The 18,839-nt window shown below is 42.6% G+C and overlaps 1 protein-coding gene across 1 annotated transcript in view; it reads right to left on the bottom strand.

Annotated features, from left to right (window-relative positions):
- sgip1a (SH3GL interacting endocytic adaptor 1a) overlaps positions 1 to 18,839 on the bottom strand; it is a 215,238-nt gene that overhangs the window by 80,010 nt on the left and 116,389 nt on the right. The gene's annotated exons all lie outside the window — the stretch shown is intronic.

Below are 18,839 nucleotides of genomic sequence, written 5' to 3'. Positions count from 1 at the left end.
GTGACAAAAACAGAAGCTTCTTTTGCTCTCTCCAACAAAAGTACCTGCCAGTAACCATGAAGTAAGTCTAACTTTGTGATGCAAGTGGCTTGTCCTACTTTTTCCACACAGTCCTCCAGCCTCACAATTGGGTATGAATCAGATTTGGCCTTCTGATAATCAAGCAGAATTGTTGAGTACTATCAGGTTTGTGAACCAACATGATCGGCGAACTCCACTCACTTTGACTCAGCTCCATGATGTCTTCTTGGAGCATTGCTTCTACTTCCTTCTGAACCTGCGCTGCTTTGAAAGGTTCAAACCTGTAGAGGTGCTGTTTTATCAGAACAGCAAGCCCTACGTCAACCTCAGGTATTATGGTGTTAGTCCTCTCTATCCTTTTTTACACATGTCCTCATAGCGTTGTAACAATTCTTTCAATGCAGTTCTCTGTTCCTGGGATAGATAGTTCACTACTCTATCCCATTCGTTAAAGATTTCCTCATTATTCAATTTATTCTGAGGCACATCAAAATCCAAATCATCTGGATTTGATTCCTCACTCTAAGTGGCAGTAACTAATACCTGGTTCTTCGATTCTCTTTCTCTGTCATAGTAAGGTTTCAGCATGTTCACATGATATACCTGATAATTTTTTTCCTATCTGGCATCTTTACCGGATAATTCACCTGACTTAACTTCTTCTCAATCTGATAGGGACCACTAAACCTTGCTTTGAAGATTTCCTCCCACTGGTAACAATACTTTATCCCCATGGGCAAACATACAAATTTTAGATTTCTTATCTGCTTCTTGCTTCATAAGGTGCTATGCCACCTTCAAATGTTGTCTAACTAATTCCCTTACTCTGTTTAATCTTTCTCTCTCCTCAGATACATTATCCAACTGTGAGATCTCTGACTTCAGACCTACCAACATTTCCTTAATTAATTTTAAAGGCCCTCTGACTTTGTGTCCGAATATCAATTCGAATGGAGTAAACTGAGTCGATTCATTTGGAGCATCTCTAACAGAAAATAACATAAATGGGATACCTTTATCCCAATTATTTGGGTAATCCTGGCAATAAGCCCTCAACATTATCTTTAAGTTGTGATGTCACCTTTCCAATGCTCCCTGGGGTTCAGGATGGTACACACTTGATTTGAAATGTTTGATGCCTAAACTATCCATGACCTTCTTAAATAATTTGGCAGTAAAATTAGACCCTTGGTCTGACTTTTTTTAATTCATTTGTGGAATGTGGGCATCGCTGGCTTGCCAGCATTTCCTGCCCATCCCTAGTTGCCCTTGTGCAGGTGGTAGTGAGCTGCCTTTTTGAACCGCTGCAGTCCTCCTGCTGTAGGTTGACCCACAATGCTATTAGGGAGGGAATTCCAGGATTTTGACTCAGCGACAGTAAAGGAACGGTGATATATTTCCAAGTCAGGATGGTGAGTGACTTGGAGGGGAACTTGAGGTGTTGGTGTTCCCATATGTTTGCTGCCCTTGTCCTTCTAGATGGAAGTGGTCGTGAGTTTGGAAGGTGCTGTCTGAGGATCTTTGGCGAATTTCTGCAGTCATCTTGTAGATAGTACACACTGCTTCTACTGAGCGTCGGTGGTGGAGGGAGTAAATGCTCGTAGATGTAGTGCCAATCAAGCGGGCTGCTTTGTCCTGGATGGTGTCAAGCTTCTTGAGTGTTGTTGGGGCTGCAGTCATCCAGGCCAGTGGGGAGTATTCCATCACACTCCTGACTTGTGCCTTGTAGATGGTGGACAGGCTTTGAGGAGTCAGGAGGTGAGTTACTCGCTGCAGTATTTCCAGCTCTGGCCTGTTCTTGTAGCGACTCTGTTAATGTGGTGAGTCCAGTTGAGTTTCTAGTCAATGGTAACCCCCAGAATGGAATCCCCCAGTGGTGGATTCAATGGTAACACCATTGAATATCAAGGGGCGGTGGTTAGATGTCTCTTATTGGTGATGGTCATAGTCTGGCATTTGTGTGGCGTGAATGTCACTCGCCACTTGTCAGCCCAAGCCTGGATATTGTCCAGATCTTGTTGCATGTGAACGTGGACTGCTTCAGTATCTGAGGAGTCAGGAATGGTGCTGAACATTGTTCAATCATCAGTAAACACCCCCACTTCTGAACTTTTGATGGAGGGAAGGTCATTGATGAAGCAGCTGAAGATACTTGGGCCTAGGACACTACCCTGAGGAACTCCTGCAGAGATGTCCTGGAGCTGAGATGATTGACCTCCCACAACCATGACCATCTTCCTATGTGTCAGGTATGACTCCAACCACTGGAGCGTTTACCCCCGATACCCATTATTCCAGATTTTCTAGGGCTCCTTGATGTCACACTGGGTTGAATGCAACCTTGATATCAACGGCTGTCACTCTCACTTCACCTCTGGAATTCAGCTCTTTTGTCCATGTTTGAACCGAGGCTGTAATGAGCTCAGGAGCTGAGTGCTCCTAGCGGAACCCAAACTGGGCGTCACTGAGCAGGTTATTTCTGAGCAGGTGCTGCTTGATAGCACTGTTGATGACACCTTCCATCACTTTACTGATGATCAAGAGTAAACTGATGGGTCGGTAATTGGCCGGGTTGGATTTGTCCTGCTTTTTGTGTACAGGACATAATTGGGCAATTTTCCACATTGTCGGGAAGATACCAGTGTTGTAACTGTACTGGAACAGTTTGGCTAGGGGAGCAGCAAGTTCTCGAGCACAAGTTTTCAGTATATTGCCGGAATGTTGTCAGGGCCGGCAGCCTTTGCAGTATCTAGTGTCTCCAACCATTTCTTGATATCATGTGGAGTGAATTGAATTGGCTGAAGACTTGTATCTGTAATGCTGGGGGTCACTGGAGGAGGCAGAGATGGATCATCCACTTGGCACTTCTGGCTGAAGATTGCTGCGAATCCTTCAGCCTCATCTTTTGCACTGATGTGCTGGGCTGTTCCATCATTGAGGATGGGGATATTTGTGGAGCCTCCTCCTCCAGTGAGTTGTTTAATTGTCCACCACCATTCACAACTAGATGTGGCAGGATTGCAGAGCTTTGGTCTGATCCGTTGGTTGTGGGATCACTTAGCTCTGTCTATCACTTGCTGCTTTTGCTGTTTGGTGTGCAAGTAGTCCTGTTTAGTAGCTTCACCAGGTTGACACCTCATCTCCAGACATGCCTGGTGCTGTTCCTGGCATGCCCTCCTCCACTCTCCATTGAACCAGGGTTGATCCCCTGGTTTGATGGTAATGTGTGAGTGGGGAATATGCTGGGCCATGAGGTTACAGATTGTGCTGGAGTACAATTCTGCTGCTGTTGATGGTCCACAGTGCCTCATGGATACCCAGTCTTCAGTTGCTAGATCTGTGCAAAGTCTGTCCCACTTAGCACAGTGATAGTGCACACAACACGATGGAGGTTGTTCTTAATGTGAAGGCGGGACTTCGTCTCCACAAAGACTGTGCAATGGTCACTCTTACCGATACTGTTATAGACAGATACAACTGCAGCTGGCAGATTAGTAAAGATGAGGTCAATTATGTTTTTCCCTCTTGTTGGTTCCCTCACCACCTGCTGCAGACCCAGTCTAGTAGCTATGTCCTTTAGGACCCAACCAGCTCTATCGGTAATACTGCTGCTGAGCCACTGTTGGTGGCGGACATTGACGTCCCCCACCCAGAGTACATTTTGTGCCTTTCCCATCCTCAGTGCTTCCTCTAAGTGTCGTTCAACATTGAGGAGTACTGATTCATCAGTTGAAGGAGGACAGTATGTGGTAATTAGCAGGAGGTTTCCTTGCCCATGTTTAATTTGAAGCCATGAGACTTCATGGGGTCCGGAGTCAATGTTAAGGATTCCTAGGGCAACACCCTCCTGATTGTATACCACCGTACCGCCCCCTTTGCTGGGTCTGTCCTGCCGGTGAGACAGGACATACCCAGGGATGGTGATGGTGGTGTCTGGGACATTGTCTGTAAGGTATGATTCTGTGAGTATGACTATGTCAGGCTGTTGCTTAACTAGTCTGTGAGACAGCTCTCCCAATTTTGGCACTAACCCCTAGATGTAAGTGAGGAGGACTTTGCATGGTTGACAGCGCTGTTTCTGTCGTTGTCTTTTCCGGTGCCTAGGTCAATGCCAGTTGATCCGTCCAGTTTCATTTCTTTCAGCCTTTGGTACATCTGAGTGGCTTGCTAGGCCATTTCAGAGGGCAGTTGAGAGTCAACCACATTGCTGTGGGTCTGGGGTCACATGTAGGCCAGACCAGGTGAGGGTGGCAGATTTCGTCCCCGAAGGACATTAGTGAACCAGATGGGTTTTTCCGACAATCGGCAATGATTTCATGGTGATCAGTAGATTCTTAATTCCAGAACTTTTTTTTTTGAATTCCAATTCCACCATCTGCCGTGGGTAGTCCATAATGGGTAAAGAAAGCAAGCAATTCATCCACAATCTTTTTTGCCTTGACATTCCGTAATGGAATTGTCTCCAGAAACCTGGTAGACACATCCATTATGGTTAGTAAATATTGGTTCCCACTTTTGGTTTTAGGGAGGGGACCTACACAATCAATTATAACCCACACAAAAGATCTTCAAATGTGAAAATAGGCATCAAAAGGCGCTGGTTTTATTACTGCCTGTGCCATTCCTACCATCTGACATGTATGACATGTACCACAAAATTCAACTACATCTTTAGTAATCCAGGGCAATAGAGTTGCTTCTGTATCTTAGGCTGAGCCTTTCTCACTCTTAGATGACCTCCTACAGGTAATTTGCGTGCTACCGCAATGTTTCTTGTCTGTATTCTATCAGCAACACAATCTGGTGAACTTCCACTCAATTCTCAGCTGCACCAACCTGTCAAGGTCTCCATTTCTACCTTAAAATTTTATCCTTAATGTAATAGCATTCTGAAATACGTTCTGATTCCTTTTACCGAGTAGGTTTTGTGATATGAATCCTTTACTGTCTCATCTTTTTGTTGTAATTCCATTAATCTTTCAGAACTAAACACCACTGCCTGATCCTCTACCTGCTTATCATCTCATCAGAGTACGAGCTAACTGGATCTCAACTCCTTCATTGTTCTCTTTTGTTTTCCCTTCTTGTTTTAACTTATGGCTGTGGGATCTTGTGACTACACAGTCCAGAAAAATTCCAGGGGATTTCTCTTTTAACTCCTCAGATCCCTGGTTTTCTTTTGGCTTCTCCATTACATCACTCCCATCTGTGATCCAGCTATATCATTTCAAGAACAAACTATATTCCTGGAATAGCCAGTTTTTCTATCACTCCCACCATCACTTCCCCGATCTTGTTTGGACGTTCTAGCCTTACCTTACACAGGGGAACACTACTCCCCTCTCCATTTATTTCATAGATTATCACTCTCAGGCAATATTTTAGAATAAGTACAAATATTTTCATCTCTTACTGTTAGAGACTGACCAGCTCCTGTATCTCTCAATATTTTAACTTCTTTACCTACTCCCCTGTTCTACCTGAGTAAACCTTATGCACACAAGCAAAGTCTTTGAGAAGATCGGGTGTTACCTTTCTATCTAGTCCATGACCAGGCTGTGCACTCTCCTGCCGCTCCTTGACCTCAACATTCCCACTGGTTTAGCCTCTTTTACCACATCCTTTTTCCCAGTGCTTTTCTTAAACCACCAGCACTGTGACGTTGTGTGTCCCACCTTAATGCAGTGAAAACACTTGAGGTCTTTCACCTCTTTTCCACCTTCTTGAGTTGCCTTTTTCACATGTGATAAACTGTTCCCAGTGTGATCTGCTTTTTGTTTTTCATTGAAGGATCTCCCTCTTTCCCAATTTCTATCCCTCACAGAATAGAATTGCTGTCGGAAGCTAGATTTCGATTTATACACTAATGTGTATTCATCCGCCATCTCTACAGCTCTTCTCACTGTTTTAACTTTCTGTTCCTCAACATGAGTTCTTATCATTTCTGGAAGTGAGTTTTTAAAAACTTCTAGCAGAATATAATCTCTAAGATCCTCATATGTCTATTCTATCTTTAATGCTCTCATCCATCTATTGAAGTTGCTCTGTTTAATTCCTTCAAACTCGATATAAGTCTGACCTGGTTACTTCGTTACATTTCTGAACTGTTGCGTATATGTTGCTGGTACCAATTCATAGGCACTCAAAATAGCCTGTTTTACTTCTTCACATTCTCCTGATACCTCCTCTGACAGCGCTGCAAACACCTTATTAGCCCTGCCTATTAACTTGGTCTGAATTAACATTACCTACATAGTCTCTAGCCAGTTCATCTGTATAGCCAATTTTTCAAAGGAATTGAAAAAGTTTTCTATATCTTTTTCATCGAATTTTGGTAATGTTTTGACACATTTGATTACATCCCTACCAGGCCTTTAACTAAGATGGGTTTGCTCACCATCACCGGCCTCCTCACTAAGCCTACCTTCTACCTTCATCTCCATTCTTTTAAATTGACTTTCCTGTCTAATTGCCAATTTCCAAATTTCAAACTCTCATTTTCTTTTTCATGTTCCAGTTGTTTCATCTTTTCCAACTTGAACATTCTTTCCCTTTCTTTCTGTTCTGCCATGGCTAATCCTTCTTTTTCTCTTTCCTTTCAAATGCAAAAAGGTCTGGATAATATCCAGGCTTGGGCTGACACGTGACATGTAACATTCATGCTACACAAATGCCAGGCAGCGGTCCTCTCAAATAAGAGACAATCTAACCATTGCCCCTTGACATTCAAGTGTACCACTATTACTGAATCTCTCAGTACCAACATCGTTGGGGTTACCATTGACTAGAAACTAAGAATACTTTGGAAAGTAACTGATCTCCTGACTCCGCAATGCCTGTCCGCTATCTGGAAGGTACAAGTCAGGAGTGTATTGGAATACTCCCCACTTGCCTGGATGAGTACATCTTCAACAACACTCAAGAAGTTTGATACCATCCAGGTCAAAGCAGCCTACTTGATTGGCACTGCATCCAGTCCCTCCATCACTGACACTCAGTAACAGCAGCATGTGCTATCTGCTGGATGCACATCAGAAATTCACTAAGGTTCCTTAGACAGCAACATCCAAACACATGACCATTTCCGTCTAGAAGGACAAGAGCTGCAGACACATGGGAACACCACCTGCAAGTTCACCTCCATATCACTCACCATCCTGACTTGAGAAAAACAAACACTGTTCCTTCACCGTGTTGCTGTGTCAAAGTCCTGGAATTCCCTCCCTAAGGGAGGGTCTATCTACAGCACAGGGACTGCAGCAGTTCAAGAAGGCAGCTCACCATTGCTTTCTCAAGGGCAACTGGGAACCAGCAATAAATGCAGGCCCAGCCAATGATGGTCATGTCTCATGAGGGATTGATAACCATTACCAATGAGATTGTAGAATACCTGAAACCACACTTCAATTATTAAGGCATTCCAGACATTGTGATGAATTCCAATGACCTAAATTCAGAAGTGTGTACTTTCGGCACTTTATAAATGACTGGGAAATTCAAAACATGCATCATCTCTACAAAATGTCTCAGGCAGCATTAAAAGTCACCAAAAGGATCATAAAGAAATTGAGTAAATTCAGTACAAATCTACACAAGGCAATCCTGGAGTGGAGAAATATACCTATTGAAAGCATAGAAAATAGTACAGTGTAAGGACTAATGTCACACTGCATGCAAACTACTCTTGCAAAAGTGACGAAGACTATTGAGGCCAGAAGCAGAGGTCAGAAACTGGCATGAATGGTAAAATCAAGGTGAAATGACATGAAGCCAAATTTAACTTGGATAAAAAATGCCAAGTCATTGCCAGAGCTGAGCATTGAAAAGCCAGTCAGATGCAAGTGGTCTCAATTAAAGTCAATCCACATGGCAACCCACATGTGGGAATGTATAGTGCAGCTGTCACCTTGAATATGAAAGACCAGTTATATGATCATCACTAGAGACATTACAAACAGCTGGAGATACTGTAGCATATCAGAAAAAGAGTGATATGGAACAACCCTCATTCTGGGAAGTCCATTGTTCTGCAACAACAGAAATTTTTCAGTAACACAGTTACCATGGTAATATCACTTGCCAAGGAAACACCACTCCTCAGAAAAGAATCATCACCCTGGCAATGAGCAGATACCAGATAAACAGTCAAGGATAATGCACACATGTACACATGTTACCAAACTAGCCACTTTAATTGACATTGCTGACCCAAAGAAGAGTATCATGGAGTACCTCTGTCCCACTTTATCATATGATGTGCATGGAAAACTCAGCATTAACTAGACATCTGCCATAAGACCAGTATCTCTTGTGGAGCACTGGCATCTGGAATCTGGCATCTGTCCTGCTTGTGACTGGACAGAGATGTCTGATAATGATAAATTGGCATTGATATCTGAACAGGAACCTGGAGGTCCAGGTTGAGGGAAGGTGCACAAGATGATCATCCTCTTCTTAGAAGAGGGGCAGAGAAGGCTATGCCACTGCACAATGTTGTCTGGTCAGATATGACCACCCTGGTCAGTGCCCTATCCAGGGTTTAAAGGACTTGGCAGCAGCATTAATAGAAAGACTTTCTCCGTGCTGCTGGAATAAGTGCCAAACTCTGCTCTTTGCTATTTCACACTGACACTTTCCCTCCTCGCTCTCTTTCACCTTCCACCAAGGCTTGTGCTGTGACACCTCCTCTGTTGCATGCAACACCTTTTTGCCATTCATTCCCTTTACCTCCCATGCTCCCACAGCAGTAATCCTGCATCTGCTGCCTCCTCGTTCCCCTGGACAACCTCACCACTTTTGCCCCATATGCACCAGCATTAACAGTTAAGTCAGTCTTATGTTTAAAACCCCGTCTGCCCTCTGTGTCATTATAGAACGGACATCGCAAAACAGGGAGGAGTGAAAATGAACAAGGAGTGGCTGTTCTGGATGTCACTGCCTTTACACACCATTGGGAGAGGATACTTACCTTCTCTGGACCCAGCGGGGATGCAAAGACATTCATATCCCTGCTGCTGGGCAAATACCACTTGTAGTAAGATTGAAACACTAACACTCACCAGGCCGTCTGTGTGCATGGTCTCCAACCTACTGGCTGAAACAGCTTCTGCCTTTTATGACTCAAAGCTGCAGCAGCGGAGAGGCAACAATTATCCCAAGGGGACCTCCTTGACTTTGGGGAAAAAAATCATTCAGCGCAAGGAGGAACCATTGCAAAGCAGTCCACTGGACTTCCCATCAGCAGTGACACCAACAGGTCGGTGCGCTTGGTAGGTGAAAGGGAGTGTAGGATGGCAGGCTGCTGAGGATCTTACACCCACAGGTTGGTGAGGGAGAAGTGTCCTAGGTCATTGGCACTTGCAGGAACCCCCTTTACCTGGCGCAGGCTCCCTCCACCCCATCTGAGTAAGAAGGGAGCTCCGTGATGTGCAGCAAGTGGGAAAGGAAAAGAAAACTTTTGTGGGGGCATGTGGGACACATGGCTGACACCGATGGACATAGGTTGAGTTTGTGACAAAGGTTTGTTTTTCACCATTCATCTGGTTGTCCATGTCTCTGTGTGGGGCCTAGATGCTCCTTGTGCCATGTGGTATCACTCATTAAGGATGCACTATGCTGGGTGTATACATTGAGCGCAATGACATTATGTGGGAGCAAGGTTAATAATGTATGTAACACAACATTGGCTCACCCCACCCTTCAACATTGTCTATGGATAGGCTGGCTGTAGGCATGGGTGTGTCTATCTCAAGCAGTTCCCTGGCAGTGCCAGTGCCAGTGAGGTGCCACACACACTGTGGGTCAATGCTCCACACTAGCCAGGGAGTACACAACCTATGTCATCAACATCTCACGTGTGTGACACCAATATTCCTCCCCTGTGAATGCCCAGCGTTCGATGCAGGTCGCTCTTTCACACCTCAGCTCACTTACCCCTCTCATTGTGAGTTCTCCTGGACAGTATGCTTCATGATAGTAATGATTCTAAACAGTCCTCGCTGCTAACTTTCAGCATCAGTGTTAACATATTAATAAAAGCCCAGCATCACCCTCTCCCCCGGATCCCGTAGGTGCCTGGTGTGTCAACTCCACAGGTTTCACATTTTCCCAAGTCATCACCTAAGCCAGGTAAATGTGCCTGCACCTGTCTCACATTCCCCTCTCCCCCACACAACTCCCAATGCCCTTTCCGTCTACCTCCTCAACTTCTGTCAATTCTGAGGAAGGGTCACGGGACCCAAAATGTTAACTCTGTTTTTTCCTTCACAAATGCTGCCAGACCTGCTGAGCTTTTCCAGCAACTTTGTTTTTGTTTCTGTCAATCACTTGCCTGTGCCAGTGCCAGTGCCAGTTAAAGGGTAGGCACTAGGTGAGTGCGTACTGAGAGAGCAAGGGAGCAACCTGCAGCCTGATCCTAACTATGGACTGCGTGCCTCTCCCTGTGAGACTACTGTACGCCATGCAGCCATGCAATATGGGTTGCTGGTGTGCACTTCTCCACAAGTGTGATGGCAGAGCACAATGCCTGGGCATTGCATAGATGCTAGGATGGTCCCCTGAAAGCTGGGTACCAATGCCTGTAATGAAAATGTGCATGTAGCTGGTACTTGTGGGCCTGCAGTTTTGTTGCGTGTAACATCAGAGGTCATTTGGAGCATGTGTTGAGCTGAACCCACCAGGTACCTGCTCCAATTTTTATGTTGAGTTTTTCATGGTTAGTTTATATTATGTGTTTGTTAAAATCATAACCTGTGGTCAAAACGGATTAGTTGGGCTGTTAATAAGCCATTGAACAAGCAATAAAGAGCGTCTAATAGGAACTCACTGCTTCCTGGGGAGAATCTCAAATTGTTGCTCTAACAAAAGGTGGAAGGTTAGATGGTGAGACTATCTTGATGTTGAGATGACCATCATACAGATTCTGCCACACACTTCACTATAGCCCACACCATTCAGTTGCTCGTAGAATTTTGCCCAATGTTTATGGTGTTATGAATAAAATTAAAAATCTCATACTAATATTGATAGCTTGGCTGCTTACAAAAGTCAGGAACAATTGCTTGAATGATTAGGTTGGTTAGTTTTGTAGTATTTCCTGATTGATATTGATCAATTTTCCTACCCTTCTGGTTACAGAAACTATAGGACCAATTACAACTCCATCCGCTAAGCAGGAATTAGGTGATCATGCCGTAAATTTGATAGCTGTATCTTCTGCTCCGATCCTGCCCATTTTCGTGTTGCTAAGGCTGTTTCTAAGTGACAGTCAGTGTACCTGCTTGAATCTGGTGGGAGCAATGTTCCGTCTAACTGGTTGCAATTTGTGGCTGGTTGCACTGGTCAGTCCTTGTAAAACCATATATGTATGATATAGGTACATTGTAAAGATAATACTGCTTGTACATGGCCTGATTGTTGTGCAGTCATACAGCTGAGTAGTTTAAAGGGAATACAGGGTGGAAATTGGACTATATTATGGAAATCAAAGTTGACTAAAAATAACTACATCCAAGTTGCTTGAAAGGTGGTGGCATAGTGGTAATGTCATTGGAACAGTAATCCAGAACCAGGCTACTCTTGTGGTAGTTTCATTACTTCTGAGCCAGGAGGCCTCTGTTCAAGTCCCAACTGTGTGTCATAATATGCCTGAACAGATTATTAAAAATATCTACATCTAAGTCATTGGTCAGCAAGCAATATATTAGCTACTTGAAATGAATAAAATCTTAAAAAATAAGTTAAAGACAATTTTTGTGTTGGAAAGTGTTAATTTATTTGTCACTTTTCATTAAAATCCCATGAGTTCCACTCAAACTTCAAGTGCATTAGACCTAGACAAAACCTAAAGAACAATTAGGATTTGTCAAAATAGACAGTTGACGAAGATCAAATTAACTTGCAATCTTTAATCCAGGTCTTGACAGTGACCAGTGAAAGACACCAAAAGCAGTAATTACCAAATGCAGTAAACTACGTAAAGTGCAGGCTTGTGTGGGTTGTTCAGGTCAGGCTGCATCATAAATACCATTTTGTCAGTAGTATTGCAACTATGTGATGAATAGATATGGCAAAAAACAAACATAAATGGAGCAGTTTCTACAGCGACTAGAATCTTACAGCGTAAACATACCAATGAGATATAATATGCATTGGTTGTAGATTCTTTTCTTGCCAAAGACCTCTCTTTTTGTAAGATGTTTCATCATGTCTTCAGGAAACATGAAACAAGGATTTCAGGTGCAGGAAACTCTTGTTCAAAGCACTAAGAGCTGTATTGCTAAGTAATGTAATACCCAGGTAGTATTTACATGCACTGTAACACATCGTTTGATAAAATCTGGTGATTTTGTTCTGTGATCAAGATAGAAAATAGAAGTGAGGTTGTTATGGCAACATTTAACAGCAGAGATACTGTGGCCTGATTTATTCATTGCTAATATTGTACCTCAGTTTGCAACAAGGAGCTGATGAAAACTGCTTGAATATGAAAGCTTGGCATTCATTTTCAAACACAAATTATTTATGCTGTTCAAAGATTATTTGACTTCTCAACATTACAGCTCTTCAAATGTAGGGATTATATGGTGACTGATTATAGGAGAGCAAGCTAAAACCAGTCATGAGGATTAATATTCTAGGATGTATTGTTCTCATTAAAATGATACACCTGTTACTAAAATGGCAATTGCAATTGGATTAAACTAAACATATATTTTGCATGATTTTTAAACGAGGATGAGTTAAAGTAATTTTCCCAGGAAAGGAAATATATCAAAGCAGCATAACAAGGTAAAGACAAAACTGACAGTGAAGAAGAAAGGGTAGTTGCAGTTCACATTAGATGCAGATCCACAGGTCTGTCAGATGGAAGACAATCGAAGGCATGTCTATTTTAATGATAAAGTGTATGTATGGGTCTGGCTACACAGAGAAGATAAGCTTCTAAGGATATTTTAGTTCAGTAATAATTAATTACACTAGAAATTCAATGGTTTTGTACCTGTTTTCCAGATTCAAACCATGTAAAACATAGAACAGTGCAGCGCAGGAGTAGGTCCTATGGCCCATGATGTTGTGCTAAACATGATGCCAAATTAAACTAATCTCTTCTGCCTGCCCATGGTCCATATCTCTCCATTCCTTGCTTATTCATGCGCTTATCTAAAAACCCCTTAAACACCCCTATCATATCTGCCTCTACCACCACACCTGGCAGCGTGTTCCAGGCACCTACCACTTTGTGTAAAAGAACCTTGCCTCTCACATCTCCTTTGAACTTTCCCCCTCTTACCTTAAATGCATGCCCTCTGGTATTAGACATTTCAACTCTGGAAAAAAAAGATTCTGACTGCCAACCCTATGAATGCCTCTCATAATGTTTTTTATTTAATTTGTCTAATCATCCAGCATGTCATTGCAGCCTGGAAGTGTATGATCCGTCATACTGGTGAAAACAAAAAAAGAACCATCAAGGATCTGTTCTTTATTAATTCATGATAGGTGCTTAGAAACCATTTATAATTGCCCTGCAGGAAGTGGTGGGGAACTGCCTTCTCAAATCACTGCAGTTCTTGGAGTATAAAGACATCCATAGTGCTGTTAAGGAGGCAGTTCTAGGATTTTGACCCATTGACAGTGAAGGAATGCTGATATAATTCCAAATCAGGATGGTATGTAGCTTGGAGGGGGATTTGCAGCTGGTGTTCCCATGTGTCTGTTGCCCTGCTAGGTGTTCCAGCTCATGGGTTTTGAAGTTGGTGTCAAAGGAGTTTTGAGTTGCTGCAGCGCATCTTGTAAATGGTACACAATGCTGCCATTGTATGTCAGTCATGAAGGTATGAATGTAGAATGTGGTAGATGGGATGCCAGTCAAGTGGGATGCTTTGTCCTAGATGGTATCAAGTTTTGAGTGTTATTGCAGCTGCATCCATTAAGTGAAAAGTATGCCATCACTCTCCTGATTTGCACCTTGTAGATGGCAGACAGACTTTGAAGAGACAGGGGATGAGGTTTATGGAGTCATAGAATCAGAGATATGTATAGCACACACACAGACCCTTTTGTCTAACTCATCCATGACGACAAAATATCCTAAATTAATCTAGTCCCATTTGCCAGCATTTAGTCCATATCCCTCTAAACACTTCCCATTCATGTACCCATCCAGATGCCTTTTAAATGTTGTAATTGTACCCACCTTCACCACTTCCTGTGGCAGTTCATTCCATACATGCACCACCCGCTGCATGAAAAAATTCCCCCTTAGGTCCGTTTTAAATCTTTTCATTCTCACCTTAAACTCATGACCTGAGGAAAAGACCTTGACTATTAGCCCTATCCATGCCCCTCATGATTTTATAAACTTCTATAATGTCACCCCTCAGGGAAAATAGCCCTAGCTTATTTAGCCTCTCGCTATAGCTCAAACCGTCCAACCCTGGCAACATCCTTATAAATCTTTTCTGAACTCTTTCAAGTTTAACAACATCTTTCCCATAGCAGGGAGACCAGAATTGCACACAATATTCCAAAAGTGGCTTAACCAATGTCCTGTGCAGCCGCAACATGACCTCCCTACTCCTGTACTCAATGCACTGGCCAATAAAGGCCAAGCATACCAAATGCCTTCTTCAGTCTCCTGTCTACCTGAGGCTTCACTTTCAAGGAACGATGAACCTGCACTCAAAGGTCTCTTTGTTCAGCAACACTCTGCGGGACTTTACCATTAAGTGTATAGGTCCTGCCATGATTTGCCTTTCCAAAATGTAGCACCTCACATTTATTCAAAATAAACTCCACCTGCCATTCGTCAGCCCATTGGACCATCTGATCAAGATCCCATTGTACTCTGAGGTAACCTTCTTCACTGTCCACTACACCTCCAATTTTGGTGTCATCTGCAAACTTACTAACCATACCTCTTTCTTTACATCCAGATCACTGACAAAAAGCAGTGGACCCAGCACCGATCTTTGCGGCACACTGGTGGTCACAGGCCTCCAGTCTGAAAAGCAACCCTCCACCATTACCTTCTGTCTCCTATCTTCAAGCCAATTTTGTATCCAAGTGGCTAGTTCTCCCTATATTCCATGTGATCCAACCTTGTTAACCAGTCTTCCATGTGGAATCTTGTTGATCACCTTACTGAAGTCTATAAAGACAATGTCCACCCTTCTGCCTTCATCAATCCTCTTTGTCACTTCTTCAAAAAACTCAATGAACTATACCTGCAGACTTCAGAAACTCTGACCTACTTTTGTTGCCACAACTTTTAAATGGCTGGTTCAGTTCAGTTACTCATCAATGGTAACTCTTAGAATGTTGCTCGTAGGGAATTCAGCAATGGCAGTGCTTTTCAATGTCAAGCAATGATGGTTAGATTTTCTCTTTATGCGGATCCCATTGCCTGGCACTTGCTTGACATGAATGTTACTTACCAATTAAAAGCCTAAGCCTGGATGTTGTCTAGGTCTTGCTGCATTTGGACAGTATCCTCAGTGTCTGAGAAGCCATGAATAGTACCAAACATTGTGCTAAAACATCAGCAAATGTCCCACCTCTGATCAAAAATCTGAAATAACTGTGGATGCTGGAAATCAGAAACAAAAACAAAAACAGAAACAGAAATTGCTGGAAAAACTCAGTAGGTCTGGAACAGGTCTGAAGAAAGGTCACTGGACCTGAAACATTAACTCTGATTTCTCTCCACAGATGCTGCCAGATCTGCTGGGTTTTTCAAGCAATTTCTGTTTTTGTTTTTAATCCCACCTCTGATCACATGCTGGAGAGAAGGTCCTTGTTGAAACAACTGAAGATGGCAAGGGCCAACACTCTCGCCTCACCTTTGCATTTTAGCTCTTTTATTCAGGTTTGGACCAAGTCTATAATGAAGTCAGGCGGTGTGTGTCCCTGGAGGAACTCAATCAGAGCATCAGTGAGTAGGTTACTTCTGAGCATCCCACTTGACAGCACTGTTGGCAACCCCTTCCATCATTCTGATGGCTGAGCATAGATAAGTCAGTGACTAGGTTGGAGATGTCCACTGTTGTGTACACAACATACCTGGGAATATTTCCTCATTATTGGGTAGTTGACAGTGCTGTAACTGCACTGGAAAATCTTGGCTAGGGGCATCTCTAGTTCTAGAGTACAGTTCTTCAGTACTATTACCACATTGTAATAAGATTCCATCACCTTTGGAGTGTCCGGTGCTTTCAGCCACTTATTGAAATCACATGAGTGAATGGAATTGGTTGAAGTCAGGCATTTGTAATGCTGGGGACCACTGGAGGAAGCCAAGATACATCCTTCATTTGGCATTTTTAGCTCAAGGTGGATGCAAATGTTTCAGTTGTGTCTTCTACACTTACGAGTTAGAATTCCCCATTGTTGGGAAGGGGACATTTGTGCAGCCTTCTAGCCCTGTTAGTTGTTTAAACGTCCACCACCACCATTCACAACTGATCTGTCAGTTCTGGGATCAGGAAGCCCTGTCTATTGCATGCTGCCTCCACTTTTGGCATGCAAACAGTTCAGTACTGTAGCTGGACCAGGTTGACGTTTCATTTTAGTTATGCTTGATGCTGCTGCTGGATTTCCCTCCTGCCCTCTTCATTGAAGCAGGGCTGATCCCTTGGCTAATGATAATGATAGAGTGGGGATATGCCAGGCCATGAGGTTAAAGATTGTGGTTGAATACAATTCTGCTGCTGCAGATGGCCCGTACTGCCCCATGGATGCCCAGTTTTGAGTCACTGCATAGGTTCACATTTAGCGTGGTGGTTCTACCACACAACATGGTGAAGGACATCTTCAGTGTGAAGATGGGACTTTGCCTCCACAAATACCCATCTTTTCCTTTAACAGATATCTCTTGTTCCTTATTTAAAGCACAGACTTGGAACCTTTTTGATTTACTTGTAAGCATGAAAACTTTGGTCATTGGTCAGCAGGGGGAGTAATGATCACCAATACAATTACCATGGCCAGTTTTTCCTTTCCCCGCCCTCACCCATACATCATCAGTACCTTACAATTCTTTTATGGTCAAAACTCTTCCTCCTGCACACTCACCCCCACCCCCACAAAACATCATATTCCTCATCAGCACCTACCACTACCACACTACCATGGCTTTTTGGGTCACCAGGTTATACACCCACTGGTTGAAATGTCACTTATTTCATTTCATTTCGCCCTCCCAGTGGGTTTTAAAGGTATTAATGGAGTTGTTCTGCTGGGAACCACAACATTAAAGCATCCTGTTGGTGGCCCAATCTCACTTCTAACTAGGAATAATATTCTTTTGTTTGACAACGGAAGCTTGCTGGTTAAATTCAAGTGACACCTAAACTCGAAAATCGCTTTTGTCCCCTCCAACCATGGCATTGAGCAGATCACTTCATATACATAACTGAAATAAAACTATCCTTAGATACTAGATTAATGTTCAAACTATTATAAGAGGTGGTCTGGGATAAACTCTTCACTGGTACAATCACAAATTTAGTGACATTGAAGTCAATTGAAAATAAATTTGGTGTAATGTGAAACAGGCAGCCAAATCACTGTAAACTCATTCTTTATGACTGACAAAGATTAATTACAACCCTGTTACTCTGCTCTGATGACAGCAGCAAAATGAAAACAAACTGTGCATTGGACCTCCATGTACCCTCTCAGCTGAAAGTATTTTTACAGAATATTACATGAAATTTGAATAGGAAAGTTGCTACAATTGAAGTTATTCCAGTTGAAACTGGATAACTTCCCATTCTAAAAGCAATAGAGATGCTATCTTGCTGAAGAAATATTATCAAAGGAACTGTTGGATAAATTGAATTTCCTAAATCGATTGGGCTGAATGGCCTTTTATCTCCCAGAGCAAAACCATGCTCAAAATTCCTGATATCTGCAACTGGGGAGTGAAGTTTTTTGATCATAATGCACTTGTAAAATTTACCCTTCAGCTCTAAAAGAACAGAGCACTTAAACATTTGTATGGAATGTCTTTATCTTTTATTTCAAGAAAAATGTTAATGTGTATTAAAGAAATCATTATAACCTACATATGAATAGTATAGGAATACATGAAGAACTCACCTAACAATCATCTACACTGAGGATTTCCATTACAACAAGCATAATGGTGTGCAACAAACAGTTTAATTAAGAGCTTGGGAAACAATATTAGAAAACATGATTTTCTTTAAATTTTCCTGACTGGCTCAAAACATATTTAGAATTCTAGGGCATTCTAAGGTAAAGATCACTATGTCACTGTCACATCATCATGTGCTTTTTATCTCATTAGTCAACAGTCAATCTGTGGTCCACCACAGGAACACCTTTGCGAGGTTTTGTACCAAGGTTCACACTGTAGCCTCAGAATAACCTGTGCTAAACTGATTGGATCAAATACAGAATGCCATACTATTGGGCATGTAATTAGCTCCAGAACCCATTATATCACTGGTCGAAACATGGAAAAAACAGAGCTTTTAGAGACAGATAAAGGATAAATTTTATGAGTGATTATCATAAAAAAGCTTCACTCTTCAGCATGATATATCAGGAAATTTTGAATTCCAATGGGGAGATACGGGTGACCGTCCTTGATGTCAACTCATCTTGTGATTGTGTATGACACCAAGAAGCCTTGGTGAAATTGCTGTCAATGGGATTCAAGGGGAAAACCCTACAAGTTGGATCCAACATAAAGGAATATGAAAGCCAATCATCTCAGGTCTAGGAGTTCTTCAGGGTAGTGACATAGGTCCAACCATCCTCAGCTGCTTTATCAATAAACTTTCCTCCAT

Source organism: Rhincodon typus, chromosome 10, assembly GCF_021869965.1.
Source record: "Rhincodon typus isolate 14 chromosome 10, sRhiTyp1.1, whole genome shotgun sequence".
NCBI lineage: Eukaryota > Metazoa > Chordata > Chondrichthyes > Orectolobiformes > Rhincodontidae > Rhincodon > Rhincodon typus.
This window is presented reverse-complemented; position numbering and strand designations above follow the sequence as displayed.